This window comes from Medicago sativa, chromosome 2 (genome assembly GCF_051527215.1).
Source record: "Medicago sativa cultivar Bolivia chromosome 2, Bolivia_mono, whole genome shotgun sequence".
Taxonomy (NCBI): domain Eukaryota; kingdom Viridiplantae; phylum Streptophyta; class Magnoliopsida; order Fabales; family Fabaceae; genus Medicago; species Medicago sativa.
Genome location: NC_140750.1, coordinates 48,319,159 through 48,325,292, shown reverse-complemented (window position 1 = coordinate 48,325,292; position 6,134 = coordinate 48,319,159). Strand labels below are relative to the sequence as shown.

Sequence of the window (6,134 nt, the reverse complement as noted above, 5' to 3'; positions counted from 1 at the left end):
AATATCACTAAATTATGACAACAAGATTTCAATTATGAATTTCTACCCTGCACTAAGTTTATAAGTATAGAAAAACATAAGCGTCTGAAAAAATCTTAACTTAGTCTTCTCATTTGATGCACGTAACCCAGGAAATCACAATTAGCACATAATGATGGCTTAGAGTGATACTTGAAATTTTATTTTCCTGATGTGGTGTTACCTAGTTTTCTTCTCATTCTCATACCAGGAAGATGAGGTTTACCATCCTATTTTTTTTTTTATAGAACAACAGTACTAGCCAATTCGCATAGCAAAACAAAATCAACAGCTAGCATAATCTAAATTCATAAATTGAAGTTTTTTTAATGGAATAAATTGAACCAAAAACTATTTAAAAGATTTTTTTTTTTAAGATGTTAAATCAGCCCACCACAATCGGCAGAATCAAAATGAGACCTTCCGATGAGCATATTGTCAACCATCAAACTAATCCTAGTGGGTACAAAACCACATAAAAGATAATTTGAGACATGATCAAAATCAATAAGGCTTAAATATGTTATTGGTCCTTGCAGTTTCACCATTTTTTGGCTTTGGTCCCTGTAGTTTTTTTTGTTTGGCTTTAGTCCCTGCACTTTGTAAAAAATTTGCCATTGGTCCTTCTGTTAACCTCAAGTTAAAAAAAATGTTAAAACTAACGGTGTGCCACGTGGCCCAGTTATTTCACGCCACGTGGCACAGTAAAAGACAAAAATTTTAGAATTAAAATAAATAATTAAAATAATTGATTTTTTAATAGTTTTTATGTTACTATTATTATTTAATTAGAAATAAAAAATTAAAAAGAAAAGATATAGAAAGGAAGAAATGAACGCAGAAGTTTTGAGAAAGGGGAAAAATGGCTTTTACTGTTTCAACTTGAACCAGCTCAAAATGAAGACAGTGACTTCCAATCAAAAACGCAGCTCATAGGGAACAAAAATTCAATGAAAACACGAATAGAAACTAAAACGAGAATGTAAAATCGAACTGTTAAATGACATGGCCGAAATCTAATTGATGTATGGAGGTCGAAATTGAAATTGAAACGTAAGGCAAGGCAACAAAACGAATTGGTTCAAGTTTGTCTTCATTTTGTATGGAGCAGGTTCAACTTGCTTTTTCTGTTGTAACACTACCAGTTGGAAACATTACAAGCCATTTTCCACCCAAAGCTTCTGCGCTTCATTTCTTCTTTCTTTCTCATATATTTTCTTTTTAATTTTTTATTTCTAATTAAATAATAATAGTAATATAAAAACTATTAAAAAATCAATTATTTTATTTTATTTATTTTAATTCTGAAAATTTTGTCTTTTACTGGGCCACGTGGCGTGAAATAACTGGGCCACGTGGCACACCGTTAGTTTTAACATTTTTTTTAACTTGAAGTTAACAGAAGGACCAATGGCAAATTTTTTACAAAGTGCAGGGACTAAAGCCAAACAAAAAAAACTACAGGGACCAAAGCCAAAAAATGGTGAAACTGCAAGGACCAATGACATATTTAAACCAATCAATAAATATGAAATCTAGATTTTCATTACTAGAAATCAATAATTTCATACTAAACATTAAATCTAAATTAAACTTGAACTTCTGGCTTAACATCCCAAATATCAAAATCTAGAATGTCAACTCCTAGAATTCATTTCTGGGAGTAGTATCCATTTCTGTAACACTTATTTAACAAACTCTCATGTCGAGTTTATTAGGAGGCAAGCGAATGAGGTTGCTCACACTTTAGCTAAGGCAGCCACATCTAGTACTAGCTTCCAGGTCTTTGATGAGATTCCAACATGTATTACTGATCTGATTTTTAATGAAATGATATAATTTACCTTCTCTCAAAACAAAAAAAACTCCTAGAATTCAATATTTTCACACTACAATCTAAAAAAATTTATGGAGCCATCCTTATGAACTTGATCTGAATTAAGATCTCATCAAATGGACTTTCTTCTTCTCCCTTAGGTGGACTTTCTTCTCCCTCAGAAAATAAAATTCAACTCACCCGTACATAGGCGTCAAGCCTGTTTTTCTTAGAATACTCTAAATAGCGTATGAGGCTCGGACAATTATAAGTCTGCAACAGAAAAATCAAAAACGGTAAAGTGATAGACATTCATAGAAAAATAAAATACATTGGTAGAGAACATTCAAAAGTTTATTTCCTTTCGTTCTTCTACATGAATCATATTAATATGATCTCTATTTGAGAGATATAAAGTAGAATTGTTGTTGCGAACATTTACGCTATGATATTTCGGCAATAGGATAATTTTTTATTTCGATAAATAAAATGCTATTAGTATTACAAAGATAAAATACACGATAAAATGGGAATATGGTGTTTGAATCTTACATGGGCTTGAATCATGCAGCTGTTCCATTATCGTTGCACAAGATGTTGGGCATATATGACTTCAATCTTATGTTTCTCCATTACATAAAAAATTGTGGTCAACAACAGGCCTGGTTTCTTGGTTGAGTATATGCAAAATTGTGCTTCATCTCCGCAAACGTTGAAAACAACATTTGATCAAAAGCAACTGGGAATGGAGGTGTTGAAAGTGCATTTGAAGTTACCATCTGAGAGTTATTACTCCAACATCCGTGACCAGCTATGACTGCTTCATTACATGATTTGAGCTTTTCTTGTTTCTGTTTGTCTAGATTTTATGTAGTTTGTTGTTGATATGCATTAAAGCTTCATCAACAATGGATGAAGACCTGCCAAAGAAATCAAAATCAAAGAATCTTAGTACTCCAAAAAAAAAAAAAAAATTCAATGTGACACCAATGTGATTGAATCAGTAAGTGATAATTTTAAGAAAATTTAATGTGATTGTATTAGTATCTAGTGTTATGGATTACATATTTTCAATTGAAACGAGGTGATCAGATTTTCAACATTTAATTAGCAGCCATGACATGTACTAGCCAGTTTGAAAAGGAAAACAAGTTCAGCAGCATAATCTATACGTGATAATTCTATCCATGATCAATTTCAATATAATTAAATATCAATATCAATAAATATCAATATCAATAAAGATAATTATATGGATGAATCAGTAACCATGTAAAAGATAGTTGTATAGATAAATCCATAAATATCGAAGTCGTGGATGTCATTACTAGAATTTGACGAATTAGCCCTAAACATAAAATCTAAAGTGGAATTCTGAGTACCATTTTTGTGGAGCCATCCTTCTCAACTTCTGACTTCGGAGTTGATGCTGGTTCAATACCTCGCTCTTTAATCAAAGAAATCACACTCGATATAAAAATAGAAAAATAGAAAGATATCACGGATGATCCGCCAAAGATAGGACATCGTAGATGATGATAATAAATAAAAATCATGATCAAGGAATAGCAATAGGTCAAAATGAACCTGCAACAAACTGTTACAGATAATAAATTATAATTAGAATACGGAAGTAATATGATGATTTGACAGAAATTATAATGAACAGAAGCAAAAAATTGGAATCAGATCCAATTCATACCTGTGCATAGTTAAACCAAAGCAGAGTTTTGTCTACATTTGATTGGTTCGATTTGAGTTGATATATGAATGACGGTGGAATCAATATAATAAGTTGAGCAGCAGAGGCAGATAATTGTGTAGTGAAGAGCAGCGGCTAGGGTTCCATTCCAAGCATCTAATGTATATATAGCATTGTGCAAATTTTCTATTTGGACCAAAAGCCATAGATAGGCAATTATGTAATTTAAAATTTAATTTCTTTTTATTAGATTTTTTTTTGACAAATGATATTTTATTTTATTGTATTCACATGTGTGTGTGTGTGTGTTTTTTTTTAGCCTTTTGTAAATTTGGTTTTTCCTTTCCAATCTCTTTTCAAATCTTATGCAACTCTCATTAAACTTGTTTTTCTTTCCAATTCCCCAACTTTAGATACATTTATAAGGGTTCAAGTTTTCTTTGATACGATAAATATTTAGATTCTCGTTCGAATAGTTATTTTTTAAAGTGTGTGAAATCGTGAAATTAATTAAACTAAAATGGTAAGACGTATCAAACTCGAGGCTCGTGTTATACTATCGAATAAAATCTTTAACTTAACTAAACAAAAAGTTAGTAGATTGTTGGATATCAATTATGAAAAAAGTTAGTAATGTTGGAATCCACGGGAATGCCTTTACCGGAGGGGCTAGGAGTGCTTTTTGGGTGGTTGTGGGCGCGGCAGTTTGGTTTTGGAGTTGTGCTGGGCCGCTGTTTTGCTGCTGTTTTCTTGCTGTAGGTTTTGGTCCTGGTTTTTAGGCAGTTTGTGTTTTGCTGTTGCGCCTCATAGTTTTTGGTTTTTTTGGCTTTTGGCTGTGCTGTTATATCCCACGGTTGTGTGGTGATGTTCTGCCATGCCTTTTTTCCATTGTACTGCTCTTAGCTTTTTGTAGTTCTTGTGGAAGGCAAGTTATGAATATATGCTGTTTCAAAAAAAAAATTATGAAAATTAAGCAAAATAAGATTGGTTTGAACTAATTGTTGGAGGATGAGTTTCACTAGAAGACTATCTTAAGTTATCAAATTTATTATGACTATTAAATCCCTTTATATAATTACTACCGAATTCTGTAAAATACTATTGCCCTAATTCCTTTGTGATAGAGTCGTTAATTCTAAAATAACCTATGCTTTGATAATGAATTTAAGATTAAAATTCTCAATTGATTTCAAGGTTTTTCATCTATTTTATATATACCATTTTTTATTCTTAAAAAAAAAAAAAAAAAAAAAACGGTTTTTCATCAATTCCTACTCTGCAGAGGCAAGAATTGTTTATCAGTGTTCATGAATTCAACTTCCATTTTACAATATGAATCATAAATTAGTTTATGGCGTCCAATCAATAAAAGCATCAAGCATGGAGATAATAAAAATAATTTTGATAACTTTCATTAATAATCAAATATCAAAATCACATAACAAAAGTTTACATCTACTTGTACTCATCCCCAACAATGGATGATATACTCAAGATAAATATACAAGAGATAAAGATTAAATAAGAATTACGAGAAAAATCCACGAATGATTCTTGAAAAAACTCCTTCAATGATGTTAGGAATACCTCCTCTCTGTTTGTATGCTACTAAACAAGTTTCTAAACTCAAATATGATCAAAAGATGCCTCCACTACGATAAAAAAAACTATTTATAGTGAAACGTGCCCAACATGGTTCGTTGCGCTGCTGCTGGGGTACCTAGAACCCAATTACATGGAGCTAGCGCTAAAGGGTAGTAGTCATGGCGCCTAGCTCCCAAAATCTGTTTTATCACCCATTCATGTTATGAATTTGGTTTAAATGTTTTTATGAAAGTTATAGATATGGATTTTAGATTTTACTTGACGTTGACTGACTCCATTTGGATATCCAAAACTTGACATATATGATGAGATCATGCATATTTTTTTTTCCGACTCTCAAAACCTAAACGACATGGAGACTTTGAGGATTTTTGGCTGGTTTATGTGATGTTGGAAACTATGTTCCTGAAGATGAATTAAGATTAGATTGTTGTAGGGGAAAAATGACAAGAAAATGAGTGTAAAATTCTACGATAGTCTTCTTTGAGCAGACTTATAAGCTTTCGGTACTGTTTACATTGTTTACCTTGTTTTTTCAATTTTGGTATTGGAAAACTAATATATCGTTAAATGACAGGAAAGTGAGTGTAAAATTCTGCAATGTATTTTAGCGGAATAGTCTTCTTAGAGAAGACTTATAAGCTTAGAGGAATAACGACTTATAAGCTTTCGGTATTGTTTACATTATTTCAGATAATGACTTATAAGCTTAGACATTAATCAAGGATTCAAGATTCTGTATGTTTTCATTCCATTTCTTGGCCACCACAGTTTCTTTCCTATATATTTGATGACCATTTCTGCAGTTTTAACCAAGCAAATGATAGCTCGCGTCAGGGACATAAAAAAGGGGGACGAGTATGATCTTTTAGCCTTTTAGGCATTTAGGCATTGTATTCTGAACTTTAGGCTCTGTTTGGGAATTTTGTGGGAAGGGGAAGGGATAGCTTGTATTAAAAGGAAGGAAGAAGCGGAAAGGATGGAGAGCTATAA

The 6,134-nt window shown here is 31.9% G+C and overlaps 1 long non-coding RNA gene across 1 annotated transcript; it reads right to left on the bottom strand.

The window, feature by feature from the left end:
• Positions 1-1,541: 1,541 nt before the first annotated feature.
• On the bottom strand, positions 1,542-2,748 carry LOC146947063 (uncharacterized). The gene is made up of 2 exons (XR_015028306.1): positions 2,387-2,748; positions 1,542-2,107 (listed from the first exon to the last, which is right to left on the bottom strand). It is a non-coding gene; the product is annotated as an uncharacterized LOC146947063 (long non-coding RNA).
• Positions 2,749-6,134: the final 3,386 nt, after the last annotated feature.